The 14,160-nt window shown below is 42.8% G+C and overlaps 1 protein-coding gene across 2 annotated transcripts in view; it reads left to right on the top strand.

Annotated features, from left to right (window-relative positions):
* Nucleotides 1-3,655: 3,655 nt before the first annotated feature.
* Nucleotides 3,656-14,160, top strand: part of LOC129859334 (cadherin-7-like) — a 119,936-nt gene continuing 109,431 nt past the window's right edge. The window contains exon 1 of one of the 2 annotated variants that reach the window (XM_055928979.1): nucleotides 3,656-4,012. The gene's annotated coding sequence lies outside the window, so the exon portion shown is untranslated. Of the gene's footprint in view, nucleotides 4,013-4,234; nucleotides 4,351-14,160 lie in introns of those variants that run through there. The other variant, XM_055928980.1, reaches the window with a different exon arrangement.

Below are 14,160 nucleotides of genomic sequence, written 5' to 3' on the forward strand. Positions count from 1 at the left end.
TGATATCGTTCATATTCCCAGGAGTCTTCCAATACTGTCAGTGTAGGATGATCTACCATACTACCCTACAGTCTTGCCCTGCATTCCAGGGCTAGCTTAACTTGTTTAAGGGATAGTGGCATTTCCCCAGTATCTACTTGTAAAGCCTCAACCGGTGTGGTTTTAAATGCACCATCGCACATCCTGAGTGCCCACGCTTGCATCCTATCAAGGCGCAACAGTGATATAAAAGCCGCAGAACCATATACAAAGCACCCATAATCTATGGACAATCTCATCAAAGTACAATATATATTTAGTAAAGATTGACTATCTGCCCCCCAATCATGCCAAAATATTGTCCTCATAAGATTAAATACTTTCTTACATTTAGTGTCAACGCATGTAATATTGCGTCTCCATATTTCATCAAACCATAGCCCCAAATACATACATTTTGTTACCCTTTCCATTTGTTCTCCATATAATTGAACACTGACTTCTTCCTTAATCTTTTTGTTCGTGAACAACATGTGGCACGATTTAGATACAGATAACTTGAAACCCCATGATAAGGACCATTCCTCTACTGCTACAGCAGCACCTTTCATTTTCTCTGTTACATAAGGAATATTCCTTCCCCTTTTCCAAATGGCACCTTCATCTGGATTTAAGGCTGCCGCTATACCCTTCTGATATCCCCAAAGATATCATCAACATGAATAAGATTGGACTAATAGTATTACCCTGTGGAGTTCCATTTTCCACCTCATTCGCTTGATAACTCCGATCCCACCCTGACCTGGAAGGTTTGGTCAAACAAGAAATCCACAATCAAGTTGTACATTCTCCCACTAATATCCATTCCATTCATATCAATTCAATTATGTTTAATCAGTAGACCTTTCCTCCACATTCTATGATATGCTTTATTGGCGTGTCGCTTGGTTCACAGCAGCACTGACGGATGTGTTGAAATGACAACTTTGTCACAGTTTTGAATGACCCTTCCCACCTTTTGGTTCCATGTTGGCTGAAGACCTACCTAACCAGTAACTAGCTAACACCAGATAGAGATGAAAGGGGAGACATATAAGTATCTTTGCCATAGATGAATTGTGTAAACTTTTAATAATATTTGCTGACACCCTACAGTCAATTTTTGGCACCAGTAGAATAGCTATGTAATTATTCATGGGTTGCATGTTTTCTCACAATATTGTTTTGAACGTTTGTTTTGTACTGATGCCCAAATGAGCATTCTACTCAATGCATCGTCAATGAGCACTGATGAAGATTTAATTAAAAGTGCAGTACAGTGGCTTGGAAATACAATGACTTTCAAAGGGAGGCAGCCGGTAGTATAGTGGTTAGCGTTGGGCCACCAAAAGGTTGCTGGTTCGAATTCCCGAGCCAACTAGGTGAAAAAAACGTTGATGTTCCCTTGAGCAAAGCACTTAAGCCTAATTGCTCCAGAAAAGAGCATCTGCAAAATATAAAAGGAGGAAAATCATTTGTTAGAGTGATGTCACCCTAGCCCCTTAAATGACCCGACACTATGTTCAACAGCAGAGAAATCCCCCTAAATTATATTTTTCCAACTTGAAATTTGATGACTTTTCCAAGAGTGACAACAACATTAGAAAAAGTGAAACATCGCCTCTGTTCATATTTACATGAAAACTGTTCACCACCAGGGTACAAAGATTGTCTTAGGGTCATTTTTGACCTGGAAGTTATAAAATAATTTACACACCACAAAAAACACAAAGGCACACACACACACACACAATGAAAAATTGAGATTATGTGTGCTACTGGTTGAACTCAGCCAGCAGCTCCTGAAGAGGAAGATCACCATGGTTGGCACAGTTAGAAAGAACAAGACTGAGCTCCCCCCTGCACACCTCGCAAAAGGGGGAGAGAGGCCTCATCAAAGTTTGCCTTCACCCCCACCGCCACTCTAGTTTGTTACCTCCCAGAGAGGAACAGGAATGTGATCGTCTTGAGCACACTGCACAAAACGGCTGAGGTCAGTGATCGTGAAGAGAGGAAGCCAGCCATCATCCTGGACTATAATCACAACAAAGGAGGCGTGGACAACCTGGACAAGGTGATTGGAATTTACAGCTGCAGGAGGATGACTGCCCGCTGGCCCCTGGTCATCTTCCATAACATCATTGATGTGTCCTCATACAATGCCTTTGTGATATGGAACAAGATCAATATCATTTTAGGGGTTTAGTGAAGGCGGGTCATTTTTTACCCTTAGGACGAGGGGACTATACAGAATGTTAAGACTACACAAGGGTTAATAATCCCACATCCTGAATCCAAGTGTTTGACTTGGGAGAGGGGACCAGAAACTTTATGATCAAACTGTATCAATGTAGAAGCAATAGTAATTTTTCATACTTTGTTCATCATAATTTGATCTGGTTTCATCCAAATATCATGAAATTGAATGAAAAAACAGATTTCGACTTTTCATGACCTTTAACTGACATGTGGTAGTGGTTCCCTAACAATTTAATTTATATAGAGTACAGATCAGAGTGGCAGTTCTGTCCCAAACATGTATTGGTTGAGTGGCTAGCCATGTCTTTTTGATCTGTTTTCCCCTGGAGTGACTGTCAGTTTAGAAGCTTTTGTTAAGGTCTAAAATGCAAGTGATATAAACACCAAATATCAGTTAGTATACTGTAATGTATAATTACATATTCACTATTTGCAATTGCTGAATAGTTTTTTCATTACAATTCAACAATGAAGTACTGTTTTGCTGTATATTCACGGCAGCATACTGCAAATTATAGAAATTGTAGATATTGTGGTATCACTGGCTCATAGACATTTACAAATTAAATGTATATAGGAAACATCTCAGAGTGGTAGCAGGTCTTAAACCTTTCATTGTTGAATATTTAACCATGTCCATTTAATCTGATTTCTCCTGTAATCACGGGCAGTGATTAGTATTCATTAATAATCTGTTATATACACATGCCTAGCAGCCAATCCCTTGTAAAAACAAAATATTACTGCTTAATAGTCACTTTTACAGTCTTGTACTGTGCTTCATTGCATTTAAATTATTGTAATTTATCGGAAGCTGGCATCACATTACTGGGGATATCTCAGTAAGGTACTGCCATTATCCAGATATAGTCAGAGATACAGTATATCATAAGATATCTTGTTGTAATTAGATTTGTTTTGAAGACCAGTATATGCTTAACTACAACAACACGTTCAGCAGGCTAATGGGTACAGAAACGTTTTGCTTCCTATGGCTGTCATGTGTTTTTTTTATCAACCTTGGTTGAATGCATCACTAGTTAGTTGCACCCTCTAAATTACACAAATGTAGGCCTAAATGTAAATATCAAAATTAAAACTTGCAAAGAACCGTGAGTAATATGTCACTGGGTAATTAAAGTAAAATGTTGTAATTGTAATTGGTAGTATAAATTAGGTTACACTAACTGACTTGGTACTGTATATAAGACTACAGTAACAGTTTTGGTACCATAACATGATTACAGTCGCTGTACTGTAAATCATTTTGTTAGGTCTGGTAGTCATGCCCCAGTTCATGCCTGGCATTGTACCTTGCGCCTCTTTGTGGGAGTACCCAAAACCCTACGCAGCTGGCTGGGGAATCTCCAACTGAGCCAGCTCTGGTGCAGCCAGAGAGGAGAGGACCATCTGAATAATTTTCAGTCAGCGAAGGCACATTCGTCTGTTTGCGTGTGTGTGTGAGTGAGAGAGAGAGAGAGAGAGAGAGAGAGAGAGAGAGAGAGAGAGGGAGATGGAGATGGAGAGGGAGGGGATTCGGGGATCGGAGTTCCTGCGCTGCATCTCTTCTAGGTTCACCAATGCGCGTTGTGGTAGAGTTATTCTATTCACCTGTGCACGATCAGGAATACGTTTGTATTACAAACTTTTCATATATTTTTTGTCATCATCACCTCTAGTGGTAGCCAACACGGAAAGAGCTCAACTTTTATAACTTACGACCTGCCAATACGAGGTAAGTTTTATCGAATCATAGAAGTTGTGAGTAAATTCAAACCTATGTTACGTGCATTTCCACCAGAGTTGTTGCTTGCAGCAGTTGAGAACGATTCCACTGGGACATGAAGTTGGCGTATGGTTAATTCATGACATTAAATTATATTTCGCTAATTCTGTCATCAGTATGCAGTGGACACAGCTTTCCTGCAGCGGCTGTTCACTGATATGTTTGTTGACCAAGCGTTTTGTGGTGAATGGTGCGTCATGGACATTTTAATGCCAAACATTTTTAACATTCGATTGAGATATTTCGCTTCCCCCGTTGCTGTCTCATTTCTCTCAACACAGTTGGAGGTGAGCGCTATAAGTGTCAGACCTATTTATGATATGCTATGGGATGTTCTTAGTCTCTAGCCTTCATCAGTTCAATGTTGGCGTAATGTAGCTATAAATGATGCGACGCTCCATTTTGGGAACATGCATGCGCAGTGTTGTTTCAAAATAACTTTATTTGTGTAGACTATTGCATGTGCACATTTAGCAGATTCATGTTAGGATTTGTTTTGTGAACGTATGGTCTTTGAATATGAATAGCACGCCACGAACTACGGTATGTATACTGTGGTCACTTATGGGGTATTTGACAGAATGTACATTATAATAGAAAAGGTAATAAAAAAGTTATAACAATTAAGGCTATCAACCTGCTTCTCTTGGCAGTGTCTGGAATGAGAAATAAACACGTCATGCATTAAAACTTATCAAGCATGAAATGCATCCTACTAATTGATCAAAAGAAAAGTTATGATTGGCATGCATACCATGATGACAACAACGTATTGGTCGTTTGTCACTGCACAGTCGATACAACTACGTATCGTACTTTATAAAATGGTAGATGGGATACGCAGAGCAAACTGCATAACGCACGGACGATTCTGCCACACTTCTCCTAGACCTTGCTAAGGTGGGGACTGATCAGGGTTATTTTTATGGTGGGTGTTCCACATGGAATTCATACTTTAGATGTCATATTCATCTATATTCTTTTCAGGTTCTCCACACTGTAATTTAGGAAATTCTCATTCAATACAGGAGCAAATTAATAAGCAATGCTTTCATCATTTGAAAATGAATTTCAATTATTAATGTTGCTTGAGATTGGATTTGTTTTATTGCTATGAATCAGCCATTTTCTTGCACAACACAAATCAATCAGCTAATTTGAATTGGAGTGATGCAATTAATCAATTTGCTCTCTAATCAAATTGACTTTTGAAAAGTTTGTCTGCTGTCGCAGGTTGATATATTTTGATATTCAGAAGACTGATTCATTCATTCAATCCTCTAATTAAGTCTGCCTAGATAGTTTTCACAAAACAAGCCTATTCTTTCTTAGGTTTGTGGCCCCTCCCCATCTCAGACAGTAATACTAATTTGGACTCCTTACACTGTGTCTACCCCACTATGGAGAAGTACTCTTACACTCTCCTTCTGTGATAGTACATATTACAAACCTATAACCCACCCCATTAGATGGATTGCTTTGGCTATACTAAGGCTAAGAGGTGTGGATTGAAGCAATTGGAGGCTGATGCTTCGTAAAACCCATAGAGATTTGAAAGGCTATCTGCTCTCAGCCACTGGCAGGCTTACATCAATGAAAAGTCCTTACATTTCCTAGAAAAACACTTTTATGTGACCAAGTCACTGACTCACCTACATACAGTATCACGATTGTCCCATATGAGACCTATAGTATGGGTATTGTTTAGGTACAGCCTCCTTTACAAATAATGTTGACAACTATGCTGTATAAAATCAAAGATAGTTGGGAACAGATTTTCAGATTTTCAATTCAATACCATAGCATTGGGTTTATGAACTGATATACAAAACAACAATTGATGCATCAAATCATTCTTTACAATTTAAGCTATTATATGAAATTCTCGCTACAATAATAGTGCTCAGTGTCTGGGGTATTGAACAGTCAGACCGGTGCAGACTTTGCCACGAGGAAACAGAATCATTAGAGGATCTCTTTTGGTACGGTCCATTGGTGGATTGTTTTTGGATTCAAGTCCAGGAATGGTTGTTCTGCTATAATGTCAGGGTGCGGTTGGACCTGCAAACAGTATTGCTGGGGGATTTGAAGGACCACAGTCATTCAATAGTAAATATCATTGTGCTCTTGGGTAAACATTTTATTTTCCGGGCAATTTCGGCAGAAATGTTGCAGATGGGCAGGTTCAAGTCCCTAGGGATACACCATGGGAGAATGGAAGGATGTATTGTGGGAGGAAATTGTAGAATGATTATTTATTGGGAAGATGGAAGATCTGTGGCTGTCTGAAGTAAATATATACACAAACGTACAGTATAAATGTTTGAGGTCCTCCAATCAGGGGTGTGGGTGGGGATGGGATTATTGTATGTTTTGCGTTTCGCTATTTATACTGAACCAAAATATAAAAGCAACATGCAACAATTTCAAAGGTTTTACTGAGTTACAGGTCATATGAGGAAATCAGTCAATTGAAAAAAACAACATTTCACATGACTGGGAATACAGATATGCATCTTTTTGTCACAGATACCTTAAATATAATGGGCCTCACAATGGGCCTCAGAATCTTGTCACGGTATTTTTGTGCATTCAAATTGCTATCGATAAAATGCAGTTGGGTTCGTTGTCCGTAGCTGATGCCTGCCCATACCGTAATCCCACCGCCACCATGGGGTACTCTGTTTACAACGTTGACATCAGCAAACCGCTCACCCACAAGACGCCATGCACATGGTCTGCAGTTGCGAGGCCGGTTGGATGTTCTGTCAAATTCTCTAAAACCACATTGGAGGCAGCTTATGGTAGAGAAATTAACATTTAATTGACTGGAAGCAGCTCTGGTGGATATTCTTTCAGTAAACATGCCAATTGCATGCTCCCTCAAAACTTTGCACACATGTGGCATTGTGTTATGTGACAGAACTGCACATTTTAGAGTGGCCTTTTATTGTCCCCAGCGCAAGGTGTACCTGTGTAATGATCATGCTGTTGAATCAGCTTCTTGATATGCCACACCTGTTAGGTGGATGGATTATCTTAACAAAGGACAAATGCTTACTAATAGGGATGTAAACACATTTGTACACTAAATGTGAGAGAAATAAGCTTTTTGTACATATGGAACATTTCTGGGATAATTTTCTTTCATCTCATGAAACATGGGACCCACACTTTACATGTTGTGTTTATATTTGCGTTCAGTGTATGTTTTGGTTTCATGCTGTGAGCAGTGTGTGTGCTGGACCTGGTAGTTATGGGTGAGCTCGCTTCCATAGGGGCTTGGTTCTTCCCGCCCTTGAAAAATCCCTTTGGGCCAGGGTATTGCCTGCGTCTCGGGGCAGGTGGGGGCGAGTGCGCCCTCTGACCAGTGCACCCACGGTGGGAGCGGCCATTCGTATTGTCTTTGTATTGTGTTATTGTAATTTTAAAGAAAAAAATTATATATATATATATATATATATACTACCGTTCAAAAGTTTGGGGTCACCTAGAAATGTCCTTGTTTTTGAATGAAAAGCACATTTTCTGTCCATTGAAATTACATCAAATTGATCAGAAATACAGTGTAGACATTGTTAATATTGTAAATGACTATTGGCTATTTTTTATGGAATATCTACATAGGCGTAGAGGCCCATTATCAGCAACCATCACTCCTGTGTTCCAATGGCACGTTGTGTTAGCTAATCCAAGTTTATAATTTTATAAGGCTAATTGATCATTAGAAAACTATTTTGCAATTATGTTAGCACAGCTGAAAACTGTTGTTCTGATTAAAGAAGCAATAAAACTGTCCGTCTTTCGACTAGTTGAGTATCTGGAGCATCAGCATTTGTGGGTTGGATTACAGGCTCAAAATGGCCAGAAACAAAGACTTTCTTTTGAAACTCGTCAGTCTATTCTTGTTCTGAGAAATGAAGGCCATTCCATGCAAGAAATTCCCAAGAAATTGAAGATCTCGTACAACGCTGTGTACTACTCCCTTCACAGAACAGCGCAAACTGGCTCTAACCAGAAGAGAAAGAGGAATCGGAGGCCCCAGTGCACAACTGAGCAAAAGTACATTAGAGCGTCTAGTTTGAGAACCAGATGCCTCACAAGTCCTCAACTGGCAGCTTCATTAAAAAGTACCCACAAAACACCAGTCTCAACGTCTGTAATGGCTCTCCTCGCTGACAGAAGGAGAGGACCAAAACGCAGAGTGGTTAGTGTTCATTATTTAATGAAAGTCAACAAAACACTTCAAAATACAAAACAACCAACAAACGTGACAAAACCGAAACAGTCCTGTGTGACACAAACACTGACACAGGAACAAACACCCACAAAACACACGTGAAACCCCGGCTGCCTTAGTATGGTTCTCAATCAGGGACAACGATTGACAGCTGCCTCTGATTGAGAATCATACCAGGCCGAACACAAAATCCCAACATAGAAAATCACACATAGACAAACCCACCTAACTCACGCCCTGACCAACTAAATAAATACAAATCAAAAGAAAACAGGTCAGGAATGTGACATAAACCCCCCCCCCCCCCCCCCCCCTTAAGGTGCGAACTCCGGGCGCACCAGCATAAACTCTAGGGGAGGGTCTGGGTGGGCGTCTGTCCACGGTGGCGGCTCTGGCGCTGGTCGTGGTCCCCACGCCACCATAGTCAATCCCATCTTCCGTAGCCTCCTCCAAATTAACCCCACTAGATTAAGGGGCAGCACCGGACTAAGGGGCAGCACTGGACTAAGGGGCAGCACCGGACTGAGGGGCAACACCGGAATGAGGGGCAACACCGGACTGAGGGGCAGCACCGGACTGAGGGACGGATCCTGGCTGGCTGGCTCTGGCGGATCCTGGCTGGCTGCCTCTGGCGCATCCTGGCTGGCTGGCTCTGGCAGATCCTGGCTGGCTGGCTCTGGCTGGTCTTGGCTGGACGGCTCTGGCTGGTCCTGGCTGGACGGCTCTGGCTGGTCCTGGCTGGACGGCTCTGGCTGGTCCTGGCTGGACGGCTCTGGCTGGTCCTGGCTGGACGCTCTGGCTGCTCATGGCTGGCTGGCGGCTCTGGCTGCTCATGGCCGGCTGGCGGCTCTGGCTGCTCATGGCCGGCTGGCTCTGGCAGCTCCTGGCTGGCTGGCTCTGGCTGGTCCTGGCTGGACGGCTCTGGCTGGTCCTGGCTGGACGGCTCTGGCTGGTCCTGTCTGGCGGAAGGCTCTGGCTGCTCCTGTCTGGCGGAAGGCTCTGGCTGGTCCTGTCTGGCGGAAGGCTCTGGCTGCTCCTGTCTGGCGGAAGGCTCTGGCTGCTCCTGTCTGGCGGAAGGCTCTGGCTGCTCCTGTCTGGCGAAAGGCTCTGGCTGCTCCTGTCTGGCGGACGGCTCTGACGGCTCGGGACAGATGGGCAGCTCTGACGGCTCGGGACAGACGGACAGCTCTGACGGCTCGGGACAGATGGACAGCTCTGACGGCTCGGGACAGACGGACAGCTCTGACGGTGCTGTGCAGGCAGGCAGCTCAGACGGCGCTGGGCAGGCAGACAGCTCAGACAGCGCTGGGCAGGCAGGCAGCTCAGACAGCGCTGGGCAGGCAGACAGTTCAGACAGCGCTGGGCAGGCAGACAGTTCAGACACTGGCTGCGCTGGAGAGGAGGAAGGCTCTGATAGCGCTGGACAGGTGGGAGCAACTGGAGAAGGAAGACAGAGAGACAGCCTGGTGCGGGGAGCTGCCACCGGAGGGCTGGTACGTGGAGGTGGCACCGGAAAAACCGGACCGTGAAGGAGGACACGCGCTCTTGAGCACCGAGCCTGCCCAACCTTACCAGGTTGAATGGTCCCCGTAGTCCTGCCAGTGCGGCGAGGTGGAAAAACCCGCACTGGGCTATGCTGGCGAACCGGCGACACCATTTTTAAGGCTGGTGCCATGTACGACGGCCCGAGGAGACGCACTGGAGGCCAGATGCGTTGGGCCGGCTTCATGACACCCGGCTCGATGCCCAACCTAGCCCGGCCAGTGCGGCAAGGTGGAATAGCCCGCACTGGACTAAGCACGCGTACTGGGGACACCGTGCGCTTTACCGCATAACACGGTGTCTGACCAGTACGACGCCCTCTCACTCCACGGTAAGCACGGGAAGTTGGCTCAGGTATCCTACCCGGCTTTGCCACACTCCACGTGTCCCCCCCCCCCCCAAGAAATTTTTGGGTCTGACTCTCGGGCTTCCGTGCTAGCCGCGTACCTTCATACCACCGATTCCTCTCTCCGGTTGCCTCTGCTCTCCGAGCTGCCTCCAGCTGTTCCCATGGGAGGCGATCCTTTCCAGCCAGGATCTCCTCCCATGTGTAGCAACCCTTGCCTTCCAAAACGTCCTCCCATGTCCAATTCTCCCTTTTGCGCTGCTGCTGCCGCTGCTGCCGCTGCTGCCGCTGCTGCCGCTGCTGCCGCTGCTGCCGCTGCTGCCGCTGCTGCCGCTGCTGCCGCTGCTGCCGCTGCTGCCGCTGCTGCCGCTGCTGCCCTTTTCCACTCTGCTTGGTCCTTTGGTGGTGGGTGTTTCTGTAACGGCTGTCCTCGCTGACAGAAGGAGAGGACCAAAACGCAGAGTGGTTAGTGTTCATTATTTAATGAAAGTCAACAAAACACTTCAAAATACAAAACAACCAACAAACGTGACAAAACCGAAACATTCCTGTGTGGCACAAACACTGACACAGGAACAAACACCCACAAAACACACGTGAAACTCCGGCTGCCTTAGTATGATTCTCAATCAGGGACAACGATTGACAGCTGCCTCTGATTGAGAATCATACCAGGCCGAACACAAAATCCCAACATAGAAAATCACACATAGACAAACCCACCCAACTCACGCCCTGACCAACTAAATAAATACAAGACAAAAGAAAACAGGTCAGGAACGTGACAACGTCAACAGTGAAGAGGCGACTCCGGGATGCTGGCCTTCTTGGCAGAGTTGCAAAGAAAAAGCCATATCTCAGACTGGCCAATAAAAATCAAAAATTAAGATGGGCAAAAGAATGCCGACACTGGACATAGGAACTCTTCCTAGAAGGCCAGCAACCCGGAATCGCCTCTTCACTGTTGATGTTGAGACTGGTGTTCGTCAGTTTCTTGGCAATTTCTCGCATGGAATAGCCTTCATTTCTCAGAATAAGAATAGACTGACGAGTTTCAGAAGAAAGTTCTTTGTTTCTGGCCATTTTGAGCCTGTAATCCAACCCACAAATGCTGATGCTCCAGATACTCAACTAGTCGAAAGAAGGCCAGTTTTATTGCTTCTTTAATCAGAACAACAGTTTTCAGCTGTGCTAACATAATTGCAAAAGGGTTTTCTAATGATCAATTAGCCTTATAAAATTATAAACTTGGATTAGCTAACACAACGTGCCATTGGAACACAGGAGTGATGGTTGCTGATAATGAGCCTCTGTATGCCTATGTAGCTATTCCATAAAAAAATCAGCCGTTTCCAGCTCTAATACTCATTTACAACATTAACAATGTCTACACTGTATTTCTGATCAATTTGATGTAATTTCAATGGATAAAAAATGTGCTTTTCTTTCATAAACCAGGACATTTCTAAGTGACCCCAAACCTTTGAACGGTAGTGTAAATAGATGCTCCAAATGGTCCTCCACACTGAACCCTTTACTGTGGGTTGTCCCACTTGGTTACACTCTTAGAAAAAAATATTAATTGAGAAGGGGTAGGATTCTACCAAGAACCTATAGATGGGTCTGTTATGCAGTGTTTATCACCAGACCCTTACAGTCCATTCTATGGCAAGACGTGATTGTGATTTGCCATTGTGTGATCGGAATGCTGCAGTGCAACTTGTTCCCTCAAAATACACAGTGACTTGGTTGAAAATTGCTCCAAATCAGCTATAGAAAAACAAGCATCTGTAATGTACTCCTTAGGGCTCTTGCGTTTTCAGTAAAACATCAGGATTATAAGATTCTGTTATTCCGGGAGGGAGTTGTCTCAGTGGTTTCTTTGAACCACCTCTCTCTGTTTGCATATCAGAAAGTCAGTGCCCATACTAACCTTACTGAGCTTATACGAGCCCATTGCAATCAGACAAGGGGTCCAAGATGGAGTAGTGAAATGCAAGTGTTTACAGATTTTAACTAACACAGACAACTGGCCAGTATTGACTTTTCAGTGTTACATTTCTAGTGTTGATTCAGGAGTTAATTTCACTCTGTAAGAGTGAAATTAACACTCAGTGGTGTAAAAGAAGCCTCAGTGTTGGTGTTGGTGTTCATGAGCATAGTTATTGTTTTACACTGTGGTGAGTAAAACAGTCCCATCAAAACCACGAGCATCATTATCATGTTTCACAGAATGCTCTACTGCGGGTAGGTTATTTTTCTAAACTAATCCAATCAGTTAGTTCGATTTATTGCACCTGTTACCGAAATGGTTGTTCCAGATTAAGTGGTTTAGGTAGTCTCCATTTTCAATTTCCATTGTCCTGACAATCATTCTGAATGCGGATGAATAAAAATACAAACTGTTGGCAATCCTAAATCTGTGTGGATTCCAATCGGAATTATGCTTTAATTTGCAAGTCAACATAATGTGACATTCAGGCCTGATGTGGTCTATAAACCAGGAGATTCCTGACACCGCTGTGTTAGAGGACATCAAAATAAGACCTTGTAATACGTAACGTATATTGTCATAGTTAATTTTTTTTAATAACATTTGCCTAAGGACTCGCTTGGTGAAGTACATTCATGGTAGGTAACTCTATTATGGTCAGTGCAATCCAGATCCTTGGGACATCCCTACCCTTAACCCCAACCTTAAAGTCACCTTAACCATAACCATAACCCTAACCTTAACCATTTTACATTTTAACTTCAATGGGGTAGGGAAGTCCCAAGGATCCCGGATAGCACGGACCACTCTAAAATTCACAAACATTTTTAAGGGACCCTGGGAAATATGCAAATTAGGCTTTACACCATATACCATTTCATTATATTTCATTCCACTGTAGATGGAAATTGTGTGGGTTTTTTACCCCACAGTAGAGCAAGTGCATTTTATATTTAATTCCAGATCAGAGTGAAATACTAATTAGTTCACTCCAGTGCATAGTGAAATGCCTATTGCTTTACTCCAGTGTATAGTGAAATCCTTAATATTTCACTCCAGTGTATTGTGAATTTCACACAGCCAGTGTACATTTTCTACTCAGTATAGGGTTATAGAAACACTGTCTAAATGTTAACATTTTAACACTTTTGAAAGTGTTAAATTCACTCTGTTAAGAGCAGATGCATACTGCATACACACAGCAAAAGTGTTAGAATTAACACTACAGGGAGTAAGTTTAACACTTCCAATTTTGCTGTGTATTTGTTGTGCCCCGGTAGACACTGTGAAATCTACAAGCTATATGAAAGGGCGGAAATTAGTGATTGGTTACTAAGCACTCTTAATCCCATTGTGAGGCGGGCAAATGGGATTAGAGACCTCAGAGAGAGAGAGAAAGAGAGAGAGAGACCGAGACCCTTGGTACATGATGCAGATTCATATTTACTTATCACTGTCTCTCCAACACTCTAATTTCTCCCTTTTACTACTGGTATTTTAAAGCAACTAAACACCTTCCAAATCAGCGATATGTAAGGTGATGCTTTTGTTTTATCCTTTTGTTATATCCTTTTGTTATTTCCTTTTGTTATATCCTTTTGTTATATGCTTTTGTTATATCATTTTGTTATATCCTTTTGTTATTTCCTTTTGTTATATCCTTTTGTTATATGCTTTTGTTATATCATTTTGTTATATCATTTTGTTATATCATTTTGTTATATCCTTTTGTTATATCATTTTGTTATATCCTTTTGTTATATCCTTTTGTTATATCATTTTGTTATATCCTTTTGTTATATCCTTTTGTTATATAATTTTGTTTTATAATTTTATTATATCCTTTTGTTATATCCTGAAGTGCAAATGGTGGAAGGACAACTTCATTCTTCAAGCAAAACAAAACAGATATTTATCCTGTACACTGAAGGTTGTAAACATCTGCTCTTCCTCTCTCCATCCCTCTCTCTCTTGCT

Source organism: Salvelinus fontinalis, chromosome 7 (assembly GCF_029448725.1).
Source record: "Salvelinus fontinalis isolate EN_2023a chromosome 7, ASM2944872v1, whole genome shotgun sequence".
Lineage (NCBI taxonomy): Eukaryota > Metazoa > Chordata > Actinopteri > Salmoniformes > Salmonidae > Salvelinus > Salvelinus fontinalis.